We start from the raw sequence: 20,156 nt of genomic DNA, 5'->3' as shown, positions 1-20,156 counted from the left end.
TTTTGTTTTTATATTCTGGCTAGGGTTTTTATGCTGGATTTTTAATTAACATATTTCAATTTTTATGTTTTCAATACTATGGTTTTTTAAAGCCACCTCAGCCAGGTTCTCTGGCAAGGCAGCGGAAAAATACTCTAAAGAAACAAATGTCATTGTCATACACGAACACAAGGCCAAGCAGAGATCTTTCAGAGCTCTGTGGCTGATCTGAGGAACCCAAGTCTGTCTTGGTAGCGTTTGGTCACTCATTCTGAAGGGATCAGGTTGCCCCCGGTTTCCGTGATTTTTAAGAGGTGAGGTGGATTTCTAGAAGCCAAAAATCTTACATTAGCCAATGCAACTGAAGCGCACCAAGAGGCAGAAATCACCCAGTAGACTGAAGAGCTGATGACAAAGAATACTTGGACTGAGCTGGTAGGCAGAATTGTACTTTCAGTAAGACAGAATAGGGAAAGGGAAACCCTCCAAAAATCGAAGTTTGCTATTCCAGAACTGCAAGTCAGAGGCCGAAATGCAGTGTGGGAACACAATGGCAGTACAGCAAATTTAGGCTCATGAAAAAATTATGGAACTGCCTATCTATGCTCCAGCATGGGAGATTCACTCCTCCGAACTGGGTCTTCTGCAGGTACCAGTCTGAAAAGGGGCATGTACACGAGCATTCTCTCTACGGTGGCCCCTGCCCTGTGGAAGGGTGTACCTGAAGAGGACAGGGAAGCCCCCCCTCTCCTGGCTTTCTGCAAACTACGCAAAAGTGAATTATTCAGAAGGGATTTCTACTCAGCTAAGAGGCCTGTGTTGTAAGAAATGGCTCACAGAGTTCCTCTCGAAAAGGGACTGGAACTGTAGGCTGTTCTACTGGGTTCTGTATATCAGTCCTGATATGCAACTTCTGTCGATGAAAATGTTCATATCAAATTATTTAGGGTTTCCCCCCCAGATTTATGCTTTGTTTCAAACGTCCGCAATGCATACCCTGTTGTACTGTGTACTGAATATCCCAGCCACTTATCATATTGACGTACATTGTGTCGTTGTCCTTGAATTTCAATGGGAAAGGCAGATTATAAAGAACATAAATAAAATAAAAACAAGACAGGAAAAGACAGACCTTTTGCTGGAGTCTGCTGACAGCAAGATGACAGAAAAAATAGGGCAGAAGGTGCATGTCTTATTCCAGGAAGAACTTAGCTCCATCTCAAGGGCTGAAAAGCCCTTCTGGTAAACGGAGCCCACTGGTTCATAATGTTAAGAGCAGGGAGGGATTTCGCAAAGGAAATATTATTGTATTACTTACCGATTTTGCAAAGAGGCCTCAGGCGCTGCCGATGCAACACTCACGTGGTACACTGGAGCTGGAAGTGATTGTCCTAGATCAGGTGACCTCTCTGCCCTCTCTAGGAATAGAGACTTCTTCCCTTTAACCCTTAGGTGGACTCTTCAGAAAGCACCACTTCTGGCTTTGCCTTGCCAGAGGGTGCATTTACGCATAAAGCCACCGTCAAACTCTGGATTTTTTTTTGAGTTAGGAGCCTCGGGGTGATCCTCGATGCCTCCTTGACTATGGAGGCCCAGGTCACTGCAGTTGCCAGGTCTTCTTTTTTTTATCTTCAACAGACCAGGCAGCTTGCCCCTTATCTTTCTTCTGGCAGCTTGGCTACAGTGATCCAGGCAATGGTCACCTCTAAGCTTGACTACACACTCTACGTTGGGCTTTCCCTGAACCTGATCCGGTGGCTACAGCTTGCACAGAATGCAGCGGCGCAGGTCATCACTGGAACATCAAGGTGTGAGCACATAACGCTGGTATTGTGTCAGCTGCACTGGTTACCAGTAGAGTACTGAATCAGGTTCAAGGTTCTGGTATTAACCTATAAAACCCTATGCAGACTGGGACTGGTGTATCTGCGGGACCGCCTCTCCCCATATGAGCCTCAGAGGACTCTTTGCTCTAATGGCAAACATCTGTTGAAGGTCCCTGGCCCCAGGGAGGCCCGCCTGGCATCGACCAGGGCCAGGGCTTTTTGGTCCTGGCCCCAGCCTGGTGGAACACTCTGTCTAATGAGATCAGGACCCGGCAGGATTTATTTGGGCCTACACGACAGAGCTGTTCTGCCAGGCGTATGGTTGATGCTAGGCGGAGCCCCCCCCCTCCGTTCAGTCAAGCCTGGGTTGTGCCCTTCCCACTAGCGACATCCCCCATCTGTATTTTAAATCTTAGGATGTTTATACATTCATGATTTTAAACTCTGTAAATTGTTAGATGTTTTAAATGTATCTAAATCGTAATCCGCCCTGAGCCTGCTGGTGTGGGGAGGGTGGAATATAAACTAAACTAAACTAAACTATTTACGCACCAGCCTTTGCAGGCATAGTAGCAAGCTTGTATCATGCTGCACTTGAGTTTTGAAATTTGTTAACTGGTTTCAAAAGGGATCTCTGAGGTAATCCCTTGGGCTTTGTCAAGAAAACTGAATCACCATGATTTAGATCAATTATAAGGGGAGGAATCACTGGCCACCTGTTGGCTCCATGTGGAGCTCCCAGATAAAAAGAAAACATGTTTGCACGGATTCATCAGTGTGGTTCTGTGCTCTGAGGTAGGTCAACTGAAGGTCAGGTGAAGCTGTCCTGAAGACAGTACTTTTGGAAGAATGTTATAAGATTGGGCAGGATGACACAACCCAACCCACTCTTCTGAGTAGATATAAATCACCTGCAAACATCTCCTCCACACTGTGACACTGAGAGATCTCTGTCTTTCGGTGCTACACCTCTGAAGATGCCAGTCACAGCTGCTGGCGAAACGTCAGGAACTACAATGCCAAGACCATGGCAGTACAGCCCAGAAAACCCACAACAACCAACCTTTTTTGACCCAGGTAACAAAAGGCTGCCACATTCACCTGCCAAGAGGTTGTTATACCAGCAATCAAAAGGGGGCAAGCAAGAGAAGAAGATGGCACTCAGACAGACACACCAAACAAGAAATGTAATAGGAGCCATGTTGGATCAAACCAATGGGCCATCTAATCCAGTGACATGTCTGATACGGTGGCCAACCTATTACTCCTGAGCGCCAGCAACAAGGCATAGAAGCTGAGGTCTTCCCATGATGATGCCTACTGGCATTGGGATTCAGAGGTTGAGTGCCTCTGGATGTGGAGGTTCTTTTTAGTTGCCTTGACTGATAGCCACTGATAGATCTATCCTTCATGAATCAGTCTAATCCTGTTTTAAAGCTTTCTGTGCCTGTAGTCATCACAACATCCTCTGACAGATCACATTTTAATCACTTGTATAAAGTAGTAGTTCCTTTCGTCCATCCTGTATCTACTACCCATCAACTTCATTGGATGCTCTCAAATTGTAGTATTTTGCGAGAGGGAGAAAAAGCTATCTCTCCCTGCTCTCTCTACCTCATGCATAATTTCATAAACCTCTGTCACTCTCACACACAACCCCTTAGTTACATCTCTTCTAAACTGAAAAGTCCCAGACTCTTCAGCCTATTGTCATAGGAAAGGAGCTGCAACCCCATAATCATCTTAGTTGCCCTCTTTTGTACTTTTTCCAGCTCTGCAATGGCCTTTTTGAAGTTTTCCACAGGCATGATAGACCCCTTTTCTTCATTGTTGGTTTGCAAGAATTGAATTCTGTTTGGGATGTCTCCTGTGCCGTTTCTTCTGCACCTCTGTTTTTCTCCCCATGCGGAGGTGGCATGCAGATGGTTTTTTTTGTCCAGACACATCTAGATAATGAGAACATTTTGGTAGATGTGCTGACATCATGATTGGAGTCATTTGTGGTGTAGTACCTCAATCTCTTTTTATTTTTTGTGCATATGCTATTTCAAACTTATGATAGAAGTTGATTTGCCCAAGGGATAATCCATGCAAACCTATAAATCATAGAATCACAGAACCACAGAGTTGGAAGGGGCCATACAGAACTTCTAGTTCAACCCCCTGCCCAATGCAGGATGAGCCTAAAGCATCTCTGACAAATATTCATCCAGCCTCTTCTTGAAAACTGCCAGTGAAGGAGAGACCACCTCCCTAGGCAGCTGATTCTACCTTTGAACTACTCTGACCATGAAAAAGTTTTTCCTAATATCCAGCTGGTACCTTTCTGTATGTAATTTAAGCCCATTGCTTCGAGTCCTGTTCTCTGCTGCTGACTGGAACAGCTCCTTGCCCTCCTTCAAATAACAGCCTTTCATATATTTAGAGAGAGCAATCATGTCCCCCCTCAATCTCCTCTTCTCCAAACTAAACATTCCCAAGGCCCTCAGCCTTTTCTTGTAGGTCTCAGTTATCCAGACCCCTGATCATTCTCATTGCTCTCTTCTGCACCCTGTCAATTTTGTTCACATCCTTTTTGAAGTGAGGCCTCTAGAACTGCACACAGTACTCCAGGTGTGGCCTGACCAAGGCAGTATAGAGAGGGGCTATGACCTCCTGCAATTTTGATGCAATGGCCCTTTTGATACAACCCAAGACTGCCTTTTTTGCTACCTCATCACATTGACTGCTCATATTTAGTTTACAGTCCACTCTTACCCCAAGATCTCTTTCACATACACTACTACCCAGAAGTGTATCCCCCATCCTGTATTTGTGCTTTACATTTTTGTGGCCCAGATGTAATACTGTGCACTTATCTATGTTGAATTGCATCCTGTTCACAACCACCCACTTCTCCACAGTATTCATGTCTTGTTGAATTTTAACTTTGTCTTGGCAATTTGCCACTCCTCCCAATTTGGTATCATTAGCAAATTTAATGAGTAGCCCGTTTACCCTTTCATCCAGATCATTGATATATGGGCAACGCTTCTAGACTGCCACCTAGTGGCCTTTTCTGAACTTAGAAATAGACTTTATTCAATTACCGGAAGCTATGTTGCATGAATTGTCTTTTTAGTGGGTGGATCAAAGCATACCCCTACAGAAAGCCAAATGATGTGACAGTGGCCAAATGACTCCTCCATGATTTTGTGCCTCACTGGGGTCTCTCACAATCCATAGATTCTGAGCATATTTCACTGGGATAATGACACGGCAAATACTAAAATCACGGAACATCCAGCAGAAACTACACTGCCCTTACCACTTCCAGTCATCATGAGCAATAGGAAGAAGGGATGTTGAAAAAAAAGTTTTTGCAAAACTGTGTGATCAAACAGGACTGAAATGATTGGAAATGTTGCTAAAGGCTCTCTTGAGCATGAAGAGCCATGCCAACTGAGACTGTCACATAATCATGGAGTAATCTCTGTGAATTCTGGGAACCGCCCTCGATCCTGCTTCTCTATGTCGCATTCTTTTGTTGTACAATACAGCAAGGTCTCTAAATCCTAGTCTGATAATCTAACTTCCCTTCTATACCAGTTCTTCCCGGGTCACCAAAAAACATGGCAATACACTCTTCATTGCATTGCAGTGTGATCTGTCCAGGCTGAGAGTGCATGTCAGACTCTGGGAGACCAAAATGAACAGTGGGACAAGAAGTGACAATGGAGTTGGGCAAATGCTTCCCCAGCCATTTCCTCATCCTGTTTCTTTGCTGGGGTGTGCAATTTTTATTTTGTCGTTTAGATTCAGATCCAGGGTTTCGGAATGAAACCACTCCTGTTATTGGTTTGTCTTCAGTGGCCCCAGTGCTGTTTCAGATTATGTCTGCTTCTTTACCATTATAGATCATCAACTTCAGCAGTGCTTTGTTGTTTCCCTGAGTGTTCTTGCTGGGGGGGGAGTGGTGCTCTGGCGCAGCTGGCATTGCTTAGAATGGCCCCATAATGGCACTGAATGCACTCCTCCTTCTATCCACCCACTAAGTTTTGTGCACTGCACAATTACTTTTGCATCCTGCTGTGCATTTTCCTGTTACTGCCTGGGAGGGATTCCTGCTTGCTGTACTGGGGGTCTATCCTCCCTCTCTACCCCCCCAACCCCCCCCAATTTACTTTGTCCCCTCCCCTCCAAATTGATGGAGTAAAGTAGCAGTTCCCCTCTGAGTTTCCATTGGCTGAAAGAAAATGCTGTTCCCTTGGAACTGGAAAAAAATCCCCAAAGGTTCACCTTCCCCCCTCCCCTCCAATGGACCACTTTGTTTTCTGTTGGCTCATTCCTCTCCCTCCACAATGCTGCTGTTTTTTAAAAATTCAGGAAAAAAAACTGAACCAAAGAGTACAGACTCCAGCACCCTAAATATCTTGTGTGATTGAGAAGATGATTTACTTCATATGGCCGAGGTTAGTGTGCCCATACAATACATTACAAACAATGATGGCATTTTATTTGTTTAAAGGATGAGGGCTAAGAGTGGTGGGGAGAGGAAGGGGGAAAGCATGTGGTCATATACTGCTGTTCAACCAATCAGGGTGCAGAAGGGCAGGGCCAGGGCTTACAGTAAAGAAAACACACTACATTTCAACAAAAGCTGTCTTTTAACTGAGCTATATAAAACAAACTATTGGGGTATATGCACAGGGACAAAAATCTCAGAAACCGGGGGTGGGGGTAGGGATTAATTCTGCAGCAGATACAGCCTTTCACCATGCATAACCTAACAGTGTATGGGAAGCAATTTGAAAATAGAACTGATGTATTTTGATCATGCATTCAGAACTCAGGGGATACATCAAACCTATATGGTGCCAGAACGAATGAAAAAACCCCTGTGTGGAAAGTGCTTTGAAGGGTCTTGCTACATTTACTGAGCACGGGAGAAGACAGAAGTTCCTATGGGAGGAGTGTGAATTGCCATTTGCATTTTTGGTGTCCGCCAACATAAAGGGAGGAGGGGAGCATTAGGAGGACAAAAATGGTTTTAATTCAAAATGGGGCGATCACATCGCAAAAATTTCAGAAATACTGTCATAGAGGATGAACTTGTGTTACCAAAACACAGGAGACTACAAACAATAAAACCACCGTAACCGGTCACTTGTTGCAATGATCTGCCTCTGGAGAGAAGAGTGACTTCAGCATCCCGTAGATCTTATTCATATCCACAGTACTGAGTATTTCATTAGATTCCACAAAACCTACTAATCAGGGTGAGTAGGTTATTTTCATTTTTAATATGTAAATTTAAAATACCCCCGCCTTCTCTTTTTGGACTCAAGGCAGCTAAGAATGCAACAAGTTGCTATAATACAAAAACCTAAGCCCATTGTCCAGATTAAAAAAAAACCAGACAAGGTAAGGGACACAGATTAAAAACCAAACACACATGAATTAAAGTGAACTGCACAAACACAAAACAATAAGATGTTAAAGCAACAAGGTAAGAATTATCATAATAATACAACCATGAAACTATGAGAGGACTAGGTGCGACTTCTGCCACCGACAGGAGGAAGGAGTCTGCCTGAGGCTGTGTTTGGGCACCAGTTAAACACATAGACAGGATGGAGAGTCAGTGAGAGAAAGCCAAACAAAACAGAAGGCTCTTTGCCTTCTAAAAAGAATAATAGAAGCATTTCCAAGAAGCACCTTTCTTGGGTGCCATTTCCAAGAAGCACCTTTCTTGGGTTGCCGCCCAACTGATCTCCAGACTACAGAGATCAGTTCCTCTTGCAAATGGGACTGGAGTGATCTGGTCTCTATAAAAACTGGGGTGTGGGAACTAGTGATGTCTCCCATGGCACTTGTGTGATATGCAGCCCTAGTTTTTGGAATCTGCAAAGAAGGAATGAAAATAAGATTGCTAAAATCTGCAAAGAAGTTCTAAACTAGGTGGCATACAACTTCCCTATAACAGAAAGCAAACCTTATAACAGGTAATAGGATCCTTTTTACTGTCTTCGTAATGGATTGGGAAAATTACGGCTTCAGGCCAGGTAGTAAGAATGCTACCTGAGTTATACTTGCATATACATCAGGATATAGCAAGAATCCCATCCCCATGTTCACACTGTACATTCAATTTAAATGGTTCGCTTTTGTCATTAGATGCTCCTTGGTGTTCAGATCAGGCCTCATTACAATAATGTAGCATTTGGGGATAAAGATGCAGCCCAGCAAGCCAGCACTGGAGGCCAAGATGGAGAAGACCTGCACGGCCACCATGTATTTCCCCTTCGTGCTCAGGTAGGTGGGCACAAAGGACACCCAAACAAAAGACCAGCATGCTGAAGGTGATCAGCTTGGCTTCGTTGAAGGCCCCGGGCAGCTTCCTGGCCAGGAAAGCCACAGTGAAAGAGATGGCAGCCAGGAGACCCATCTAGCCCAGGGTGACATAAAACATGGCAACAGACCCTTCATTGCATTGTAGGGTGATCTGTCCAGGCTGGGAGTGAAGATCAGAATCTGGAAAGGGAGGCAATATGCTTAGCCAGATGATGCAAATGCTGACTTGGACAGTAGAACAAGAAATAACAATGAAGTTGGCCAAACGCTTCCCCAGCCATTTCCTCATCCTGTTCCCTGGCTTGGTGGCCATGAAGGCCACCACTACAGTGATGGTTTTGGCCAACACAGAAGAGACGGCAACTGAGAAGATGATGCTGAAGGTGGTTTGTCGGAGAAGGCAGGTCACCTTTCTTGGCTGGCCAATGAATAGAAAGCAGGATAGAAAGAAAAGCAGGAGGGAGACCAGGAGAATGTAAGTGAGGTCCCAAGTGAGGTCACTTTGACGACTGGGGTATCAAGATATTTGATGAGAATTCCCAAAACAAGACGCGAGATGAGTAACAGGAAGAGGGTAAAGAAAACTAGGGTGGTCCCCACAGGTTCTTCATAGAGCAAGAATGTTATAAATTTTTGAATACATTGTGTTTGGTCCTTGTTTGGATACTGATCTTCAGGGCACTTGGTGTATTGATCTGCATCTGGAAAGAAGTGCAACTTAAGAATCACATCTACCTTACATCCATAATTACATGTCTTCTATTAGATTCAATAAAAATCTGAATTCACTCTCCAGTCCAAGCCAAACACTCTTAACAAGTTTACAAACTGGATATTTGCAAGGGGCCTCATGAGATCCTCAAATGTCAGGAGGAGAAATCAGTCTTTTCAATCTCATTTTAGCTTAGAGGTTCCAGAAGGGTTTTGTTAAAGGAATAACAGTGCAACCCTGAGGGGGGGATGGAAGGGCAAAGAAGCACTGCAAAGGAGGTACGTTTCTCTGACAAACACTCCAAGGGGGGGAAACAGCCACATAGGGAGGACAGGCCATTGTAAATTCGCTTTCCTCCCCCTGGAGAGCACCCCATGCTGCTACACTGGGCGCCTCACCCATCCAGCCACCAGGAGTCATCAATTATATTTGTACGCCTTTAGTTCCTCTCAGGAAGAAACGATCAAGCCCTCCCAATCCTATTGTCCCACTTCAGGGAAACAGCCATCAAGCTATTTTGTCATTGGGAGCGAGATGTCAGTTTTACGTCAAGATACGCTGTGATCTATAATTGGGCTGTCCTGCCATGTGCTCAGTGTGTCCTGGGATCTCCCACCCTTGTCTGAGTCTTGTCTCTCCATCTTCGCTCTCAAATCACTCCTGGAACTGGTAAATATAATCCAACCCTTGATCTTCTATTCCCATCTTCCACACTGTTTCTCTAGTTAACTTGGTGTGTGTGCTGTGTGTGTATTTGCTGTGTGTATTTTATGCCATTGATCTTTGTTATTTTATAAATTAAAAAAACCCTTTTGGTGGAACATCTGCCTATTTATTGAAAGAGATCTCTAGAGGAAGGGATCCTCGTATAAATCGGTGCAAAAGATCCCTAAGTTACCCCTCCTCTTGCAAGCTTCTCCTTGTTGCTAATTCCCCCAATTTACAAAGAGACCTCATTGGGTAACAATACATGGACTTGCAGCAATGACCAGCAGCCAGGAACACACACAAACACACTCCCCCTGAATGAGTGGTGAATGCAACTCCATCCCATGCATGTGGCCAAAAATGCTATGTGGGAGATTATATACAGGAAAGAAAGAAAAGACCCAAGTAGTAATATGGTTTTGAAAAACTCAAAAGGAAACATTATAGCTGCCTACTCCAGGTTAGAAAATTTCTGGATGTTTTGGGGGTGGAGCCTGGGGAGGACAGGGTTTGGGAAGGACAGGGACCTCCGTGGAGTATAACGGCATGGAGTCCAGCCTTTAAAGCAGCCATTTTCTCCAGAGGATCCGGTCTCTGTTATCTGGGGATCAACTGTAATTCCAGGTCCAACCTGGAGGCTGACAAGCCTAGGAAACATCCAAATGAATCTTGGCTCCCTTTCCCTTGCAGTGCCCATTCTTCTGGAGCCACTCACCTTCCTGACTGGAGATGGCCCCTTCTGCACAGCGACTGCAGCAGTAGCAGCAAACTGGCTCTCTTTCCTGAACCACTTTCACATGTCCAGCGGGACAGATATCAGTACACCTGGAAGGAGGCGGGGTCTACACAGAAAGACAAGGAGCTGCATCAGGCAGCTAGATAAGGATAGGTTGGTTTCAATGGGGGAGGATAAGACAAGACACAGGTCAATGAATGATTCACGATGTCTGTTCCAACCTGGTCACCTTATATTCCTGAGATGTCTAAACAATATGTAATTTTACAGGTTTCTGTTTATATATTCAGATCATTTTTCAGTAACAATGTGAGAACATAAAAGTTCAGGGAAGTGATGTCATCACATAGGTGCAGAGGCACATGGCGCTTCATATGCATGCGAGAAGCACGATGGGAGCAGTGGACATAACCACTAGGTTCCCCCCACTCCCGCCAGGAGGGTAAGGGGACCTAGCAACACTACCTGAGGGGGCTATGGGCCCAGGTTTGCATCCTACCCAGCAGAGGACTACTGGCTATCTCCAGGGCTGGTGGAAAGGTCTTCCTTGTAGACTCCGGCAGGGTGGCCTCTGGCACTGCCGGCAGCATCAGGCCCTCCCTGATCCCTCTAGTCCTCCTGGATCCCTGGCCTTGGCTCCTCAGGCTTTTCTCCTGAGCACTCCAAGTAAGATTAACTGGGTCAGTCAGAAAGGGTCTTAATTCGGCACATTTACTAAATACCCATATTTTGACTGTGAACAAATTGGAGAGGAATCGTATCATTTTTTGCACAGCGTCTAAGAGAAGTTAAAAGATGAAAATAACGCTTTCCCCTACCTGATTCCTTTGGTCAGGCCACACGGCAGTCTCGGGAGGCCCACCTTTCTATACTTCCCACTTTAATTCTGAAGATGGATTTATTGGAAAATGCCATCAAGTTCATAATATCCAAGCCAGATAGCTCTCTGTTCTCGTGCATGTACATCCCATCCATGGCACTGTTGTAAAACCAGGCATTTCTCAAGAAAGGGTGAAGCTGGAATCACACACACGGGGGAAAAAGAACCCACCATCAGGAAGGGTGCCTGTGTTAGTCTGTGCAGCATTTTAAAGACTTGACACATTTTCAGAGCCAGAGCTTGATTCACCAGATGCAGCACTTTACCAGCATGTAGAAGACAGGAAAGCAGACTGTAAGTGAAAAGAGTCTCATACCATGTAAATATTTATTGATTTATTTACATGACTTATAGTCCACCTTTCTCATTGAGACTCAAAGAGGATTACATAGTATAAGTCAGTACTATAGTCAACTTCAAAGACATTTCAATAAACAATCTCATGGGGTATATAAATGCAAATTTGCAAAGACCCTAACAATACAGCCCTCCTACCTGTGTAAAAACCCTTGTGAAATATTCAGTTTTGCACCATATGGGGAATGCCAGGAGACTGAAACTTTCCTAATCTCTTCAGGTAGGCTGTTCCATAGGGTGGGGCCACCATAGAGAAAACGTGTGTACAGGAAGCTGTTGATTTTGCCCATGTGCAAGGTGGCACCTGCACAAGGCCCTGTTCAGATGAACAAAGCTGCCAGGTTGGAATATAGGAAGAGGGGTGGTACCATAGATATGCCATACCAAGGCCATGAAGAACTTTGTATCTGATAGCCAATACCTTGAATTGAAAACAAACAACGATACCGGGAATCAGCAATTAATAGCAATTCATTTTCTTTTTATGGTGCAAAAGTGCAATAGTGCAAAGTGCAAAAATGATATACAATAAATATAATGAATACAATAAATACAATAAGATCTTTTGTCATAGATCCAGAGGAGTTAGCCGTGTTAGTCTGTAGTAGCAAAATCAAAAAGAGTCCAGTAGCACCTTTAAGACTAACCAATTTTATTATAGCATAAGCTTTCGAGAATCAAGTTCTCTTCATCAGATGCCTGATCAGGCATCTGATGAAGAGAACTTGATTCTTGAAAGCTTATGCTATAATAAAATTGGTTAGTCTTAAAGGTGCTACTGGACTCTTTTTGAATAAGATCTTTTGTTTCTTATGTCCAAATAGTCATACAATAATAACGATGTCCAAAGGGAAATAACATGAAAACCCACAATGGGGACCAAGCAGAGAGTCACAATGCTAAATGGGCGGTGACCCCAGTCCAAATTGAAGCAAAATCCAAATGTGCCGACGGGATTATGCGAGCATCCTATACAATTCCCGTTTCGTATAGATCATACTTCTTCCTGGGCACAATTAATTCAGGACTCGCTTCCGTCTGACACGCGGAGAATGCCGGGAAAAGTAGTTCCAAAGCGTTATCGACCCTTGAGCCTTGACTCCGGCATTTATGGATATGTTCCTTGGAGAGAAAAAGTTGTTCAGTTGAATTTGTGATATATTGTGGCCTGAAGAAAGATTTTTTCAAGTCTGAAACGAGAAAAAAGAAATATCTGGCCGGCTCATGCTTGTTGCCTTATCTCTATCCGCCTTGCAGCGGCTTCTACAAGTGCCTGCTTTGTTCCCCGCGCCTTAATCTTCGTCCGCCTTGCAGCGGCTTCCACAAGCGCTTGCCTTGTTTTCCGCCCGCCTTGCAGCGGCTTCTACAAGTGCTTACAACTCTTCTCGTCATAACATTGGGAACCTTATCGGCTACAGCTGGTTAATGGTCATACCAGCGGCTTTGTTTTTGTATCTCAAAGGACTTTGGAATAATTGGTCTGATATGTAATGATTGATTTTGCATGTATTTTTTGCAACGTGTTACTTCCTTTGCAATACTGTACTCCCATTTTTTTACAACGATTGGGTAATTCTATTACAACTATTGGGTAAATCGGTTCCGTCTTGGGCGTGCTTTTTTTGCTGTGTTGTTGGTATCCTTGTGAAGCTATTTACCCCTTGATTGGTTACCACCTCAACCACCCCTGGCCCTCCACCTGAATGTCACAGAGCAGCCCAGCCACTCATCACACATGGCCCACTTCCCTCCACAGGCAGGCCTGGTGTCGACACAGAAGCCAGGGAGGAAGATCACTGAAGTCTTCCATGCGGTCCCTTGCCCACAGCCAAGGGTGAACCATGGATCGGCCCGCTGAGTTGTCAGGTTGCCACCTCATCCATGTAAGGGCCGTCTGGCAATCGGTTTCTGGTACCCCATCTGCTGTGTGAGCAGGCTCCCTATGGCCTCATGGTTGATGAACAGTGGCAAGATGTGCTAGCAGACATCCCTCTCTTCTGCTGCAAAACAATAAAAAAGTGTTGGACTGCAGCTTGACTCCAGATCATTCGTTGGATGTTGGGGGTGGGGCCTAAGGCTGGAGTTTACCTCGCACACATGGCAAAGATAGACAAATGTCCAGGGGGGGGGTGGAACACCAAAGGCACCAAGTGCTCCTGTGCCCGGACACCACCCTGCTGCTGGAGGGGGCGCCCTGCCACAGGCAGCAGTGCGATCCCACAGCCACCTAGGAAACCATGGCTGATGGGTTTGGGTTCCAGATCATGTCTGGTTGGGTTGCCTGGAGCTAACACTGTCCAAAGGACAAAGTGCTGGCGCCTGATTAGGAAAGAGGGATGGCAGGGGGTTGGGGCCCGGGGCCCGGGGCCCATGCAGTGGCACTGGTGGGGATTGTCAGGGGCCTCCCATGTGGTGGCTGGTCCACTCATCCCTCAGTGAAAGGGATGGCACTGGGGAAGCTGGCACAGCAGGAGGTTACACCCGCATGTCCTTTGCGAGCCACTGATGCAGTGGTATCGGTCCAGCAACCCTGAGAATGTCACTGGGCAGCTGCCACCCCCCTCAAACCAAATGGCCCTGCATGGTTACACCTCACCAATGGCAAAGCCAAAAGTACGGGCCCACCACTGCTCGCCCCAATGGTGCTGACCTGAGGGTTCCTGGAGCCTTCCAGCTGTGCCAATGGCTGTGGATTGGGCCATTGCTGGCCCCTCCAGTCTTACTGTGTTCCCTTCCCAGAGGGGGGAAGGCCATTCTGTGCTAGGGGGATGGGCCAGGGCACTCCACAAGCTGGGTCCATATCGGCATTAGGAAGGGGCTGAGTGGGAGAGCAAGGGGCCCAGCTGCGGCTGGTGGCCCCTTGGCTGGCCCTGGCCCTCCCTGGGGCAGCTGAGTGTGTGGGGCTGCTGCCAGGTGACCATGGTGCCCTCTGTACCAGGCACCACTGCGGCTCACAGTGCAGGAGGGGGTGCACATTGTTGTGGCCCAGGAGCTTGAAAGGGTGTCTGTGCAGTGGGATGGGCCCATGCCAAGCTCACTGGCCCCTGGGATTGCGGCCCAGCCATTGGCTACACTGTCCTTTGCCCCTCCCCTGGCTGTCAGGGGGCCATTGCATCCATTGGCTGACCAAGCCAGGGAACGCCTCCTGGCCCATTTCCTGGAACGGCACATCACTCCTTTCTGGCCTCTGCCACCAGTGCCGCTCACGTACCAATGTCCCCTGGGAGTGGATGGGTGCCGCCGTAGCCACACTGATGCCTGGCTGCTGCAGCGGACCTGGCCCTTTGGATGGGGTTGTTAGCAAACTAGCTTTCTTTTTTTAGTTCTGTATGATCTCCGATATATGTTTGGCTGTTGTTTTGGCTATCGTTCGTCTGCCATTTTGTCTGAATAAACTTTGTAACTGATTTTCTTTACAAAGTGAGTGTCCTGTTTACTTGTGTACTCATACCCCAGGGGAACCAGTACTTTGTGACAATTTAGGTTGCTTCACACTCATTCAGGCTCTAAGAGAGACCCTTCCTTTGTGTTTTTTCTTTGCTGCATTCCTGTTTGTACTTTGACAGGGACACTTTTAGAGAGCTCCCAGCTTCTTTAGAAGCACCTCTGGCTGAATGTCAATGAAACACTAAGCATCTGTTGGGAAGGTGGACCTCCATAGTCTCTTTCTTTGAGAGTTTCACATCCACCTCCTTCAGTGCATGAATTTGCTACTCTCTCAATGTGGGACCGCACAGAAGCCCCAAAGATGAAAACAGGGTTGCATTTCCAACAGAACCTGTATTCCTTTTTTAAAAGTTTTTATTTATTTCAAATAATAAACTCAAACATAAAATCATAAAATCTTAACTACATCAAACAATAATCTGAATCATATATCTACAATCATCCACTGCTTCAGTCATCAATAATCATCTAGGTCATATATAAACCTAAACAGAGCATCTAAATTGTATAAAAAATATAATGAATAAACTTCTATCATTTAAATCATATTATCATCAATTCAGTCATATATCTATATAAAACTTGTTTATATATATTCTTAGTTTTTCACTTCTATTTAAACATCTTTCAGTCTACATATTTAATAATAAATGTCCGTAATTATCCTTAATTTTTAGCTACATAAACAAAAAATACTTTCCATTTTTCTTGGAATTCTAAAATCGGCCAGTTAGGTATATAAGATGTTGATTTTGCCATATTCATATATTTTTCCATTACATCAAATCTGGACATCATTCTGCCTTTCATATTGCTGGAAATACTACTCTTGCCATGGTCACCATATATTTAAATAGTTCACTTTGTATTTTTGTAATATTACTTGGTAAAAATTTTAATAACTTATTTGGGTGGTTCATCACAAACTTAAAGATTCGGTTTCGTTTTCCCAGCCATGTCGGACGCTCCTCTCCGCAGGTCCGGGAGGAAACATCCGAGCAGCCTGACCGGGCGGTTGACCCGCGAGGGTTAACCCCCAGGACTCCCAGTGAGGGAGTCAGGGTCCGGGGCGCCGCGGGAAGAACCCCCTGAAAGCAATGCAGGGGGTAAATTGCCCGTTTGCTCCAATGGAGGCCGGCAGACTTGCGCAGCACATTGTGTGCAGCCGGGTCACGGAGAACGGCAAAGAGCAGAACTAGGCAAAAGCCTGTAAGTAAGTGAATCCCTTCTGTTACTACAAGCGTACGTGAAGGATTGGTGGGATCTGAAGCTAAGAAGGCTCGGGTTTCTCCCCCCTCACTGAGTTTCAGAACTTGGTCGGCGGTCTCCCCCCCCTAAAATGGCGACGAAAAAGCAGAGTCCCGCTTTGGGCAAGTCAATCTCGGCTGCCCTGCAGGGAAAAAAAGAGTCTCTTGAGGATCTGGTGAAGCGGTCGGTGATTGAAGCCATAAAGCCCTTTGTTGACAAGCTATATGAAACGGATCAAAGGGTTGGCTTAATTGAGAGCGAAGTGAAAACCATTAAGGAAACAGCGGGGGGGGGCAGAGAAGTCTGCTTGGGAAAAAGCGTCACTCATGAGGGCAACAAACAAAGAACTAAAGCTGGTGGAGAACCAGCTGATTGGGCTACAAATGGAACGAGCACAAACAATTTTGCGTCTCCAGAACATGAAAGAGGAGGAAAATGAGAATTTAAAGGATCTGGTCTCGGAACTTTTGGCGACACCCGCGAGGGCAACTAAAGAAGAGTTAAAAAGCGCCATTTTGGAAGTCCGTCGGGCTTCTTCAAAATATGCAATGAAGCGTCAGCTGCCTCGCGAGATCATCATTGACTTCTCATCTAAGAGGATTCGGGACGCTATCCTATATAATTCATACAATGCGGATCTGGACTTTCTGGGTAATAAGGTTAAGATATTGAAGGACGTTCCATTCTTAGCTCGGAAAAGAAGATTTAAATACAAACGGTTTGCAGCTCTTCTGAGGAAACGAATAAAGTTCAAATGGTTATTTCCGGAAGGCATTTGGTTTAGTTACAAAGACCAAGCTTACAAGATAACATCAGAAGATCAGCTAAGGGACTTTGAGGGTCAGCATCAAGAGTTCCAGCAAGATGCTAAACAAGAGGAAAAGGATTCCAAGTTTGAAGGGGGAGGGGAGGAGGGAACGAGCACGGCGACTGCAGCTGTTCAGAGAGAACTGCGTCCGAGGCCCAGGGGGGGGGGGGGAGGAAGACCTAATCTTGATTATAATCTGTATTTTGCAAGGTCTGCCAATCTAACAGTAATTTACAAAGTTTTGATTTTAAACAATGGCAGTATGAAGGGAAAGCATTATTTGTAGATGTAGTGTCTGTGTTGTTATGTGCTGTTTTTTTCTTTCCTTCCCTCTGCCCCCCTTCTTTCCTTTTGTATTGTTAGTAATTAAAATAAATAAATAAAAAAAACAAACTTAAAACTTGTATCTTTGGCATTCCTTCATGTATTTCTACCCAATATTTCCTTGCTTTCTTGCACGTCCGCCACATTTGATAAAATATTGTATCTGTGTTTTGGTATTTCCAGCACTTTCTATTATATTCTTTTTTAGCTTTTGCAATGTCCTTGCGAATAATATACCATCTGAAGTACATTTTATATCAATTCTCTCTTAAGATTTGACATTCTGTAAATTTGATTTCTTTGGTCCACAAGTTTTCCCACTGGCTCATACACATATTTTCTCCAAAGTTTTGCATCCATTTTATCATACAATCTTACTTGCTCTGATTTTGTATCATATTGCAATAATATTTTATATCCTTTTCTTAATAGGTGTTTTGAATCTCCAATGATTAATTGTTCAAAAATTGTTTTCTTTCTTAACTGGCCTCCTTCTTTCATTATTTGTTCTTTTAATTTAGACACCATTTGATAATACAACAACCATGGAATATTTTTTCCTTCAGCTTGTATTTCATGCCATTTATTCATAATTCAAGTAATCAATCAGAACTTGAATTTCTGACCCCTTCCCTTTCCACTAAGAACTTTTTTAAAGGGAAGACAGAAATAACATTTGGGTCACCGCTTGGACCCCATGATTTATCCGCCTTCAATATGCATCAAGAAAGAAAAGTTCTTTACTAAAGAAAATGAATTTCCACATGTAGGACCTGGAGTCATCAGGAGTAACTGATGAGCCCTGTCAACAAAAAGGGGGATGAAGTGAAAAAGTCCCATAAATCAATCAACACTGTTCTTTGCTTTCTTTACAGGCGTTCTCCCATGTGTGTGTATTTCTGAAGAGCACAAGATATTCCAAGGTAAGTGTTCCATCAAAGTTTCCAAAGAAGAAGAGATGGATAGAGACAAAGTGAATTCTCACGAGGTCCCTCTCTTCCGAGGGGTGCTGATTAGAGATGGGCATGAACAGAAAAAAAAAACACGAACATGATGTTCGTTGTTCGTTGCCATCCACAAACAGGGACTCACGAACAACCACGAACATGGCCCTGTTCACGAACATGTTCGTGGTTGGCTGTTCATGGGGGCCAGCAGGCTCTCCTCCAGCCATCATCCAAATTTGGTCAGGATCCCTACTGCACCCCTCCCAGAAACCTGACCTGAGCAGGCAGCAGGAAAGGTACCAATAATAATAGCTTGGCCCACAGCCTGGCAGCAGCCCTGGAACTTGAAGGGGTAGATCCCTATCCCACCACACACAAAGAAAATTCAAGCTCCAATGCACTCTATCAAAATGTCAACAGCAGCTGTCTCTCCACTGTCTGCAAAGTCAGAGCTGGGAACCCTCCTCCCCCCTGCTCTTTGCTCCCTTGTAACAAATTTAGAGCTCCACACTTGAAAGGAAGACCTGCCTATCAAGCTACATTGGGCTTAGATTGGGGTTTCCAGGGCAACAGCAGGAGTTCAGACAATCCCTGCCTAAGTTGCCAAGGGAATTGATTGTAGGTGCCAGACTGTGTGGCTTGATGAACAGCAACAAACGAGGCTTGCAATGACCACCTGTTCATTTAGAATGGGACCTCACAAACAGCTTGTTCGAGAACAGCAGATTGGGCTGTTCATGGCTTTTTTTTGTTCGTATTGCTGTTCGTGCCCATCTCTAGTGCTGATGCTAGACCCCTGATCCGTGCCCAATGGTGGAAACCACGCATTTCACTGAATCTTTATCAAGGGCATAGAGGCACAGGTCCTACATCAATTTGTGTCATACAAAGAGTCTCATTTCTACATGCTTCTCATGGAGAGTGTTCAAACAGAGCGGCAAACATATTACAAGTAATTGATGGAATATTTACCTTGAAATATCTTGTCCTCTTCAGAAATACACATGGGAGAACACCTGTAAAGAAAGCAAAGAACAGTATTGATTAATTTATGAGACTTTTTCATTTCCTACAGAATGGCTATTGAATTTCTTATCATGTTGTAAATATTTATGGAATGTCCTATATATTGTCTATTGCTTCTTATGAATGTGAATGGTAAGTTTCCTACTTAAATATGCAGAAAGTCACTTTATATTTATGACACTTCATCTTAATATATTTGAACAGATTCTCTTGATAACTGTATAGAGCGAGATCACTGTTTTCTTACCCACAGTTAATATATTTGAACAGATTCTCTTGATAACTGTATAGAGCGGGATCACTGTTTTCTACTCACAGTTCAGCATTCTTGAGACTTGCACTTTCAAATCCACAGTGTCCTTTGGAAGTTCTAGGCACCTCGGGGGCCCATTTTTAACATTGTCCAGATCGATGTGAACTCATTTTGGGACCCTCCCAATCTCGTTCCTATTGTAAATGGTTTCCATTTTCTCACGTACGGCTGTTGCTTTTCTTAGTGGCTACTCCTCAGTTAGGTACCCATTAATGATATAATGTATTTTCTCTGTGTAAATTGTGTGGGCAGCATCATTATGACAATTTGCTCATTTTTCGACCCAGCGCTGTCTATGGTTTTCAGGTAAGTTCAGCATTCTGGGCCTTGTAAATGGTATTGGGAGGGGGTTGTGCTGGAAATGGAATTGGGAGCACTGATTGTGCTGACAGCATCTGACTGCTTTGCTATAAGGATTTTGAGGAAGGCAGGTGAGCCGGGAGAGAGCATGTGAGTTGCACATTGTATTGGATAGGGGAGATCCCACAGGCCCTGGAGTCAGGGCTAAGAGA

At 44.7% G+C, this 20,156-nt stretch overlaps 1 protein-coding gene across 1 annotated transcript in view; it reads right to left on the bottom strand.

The window, feature by feature from the left end:
- LOC129327899 (zinc finger protein 420-like) overlaps nucleotides 1-1,357 on the bottom strand; it is a 32,638-nt gene extending 31,281 nt beyond the window's left edge. Inside the window, exon 1 of the mRNA XM_054976647.1 lies at nucleotides 1,298-1,357. The gene's annotated coding sequence lies outside the window, so the exon portion shown is untranslated. The remainder of the gene's footprint in view (nucleotides 1-1,297) is intronic.
- Nucleotides 1,358-20,156: the final 18,799 nt, after the last annotated feature.

This window comes from Eublepharis macularius, chromosome 4 (genome assembly GCF_028583425.1).
Source record: "Eublepharis macularius isolate TG4126 chromosome 4, MPM_Emac_v1.0, whole genome shotgun sequence".
Classification (NCBI taxonomy): domain Eukaryota; kingdom Metazoa; phylum Chordata; class Lepidosauria; order Squamata; family Eublepharidae; genus Eublepharis; species Eublepharis macularius.
Note: the sequence above shows the minus strand (reverse complement) of the source record. Positions and strands in the feature narration are given on the sequence as shown.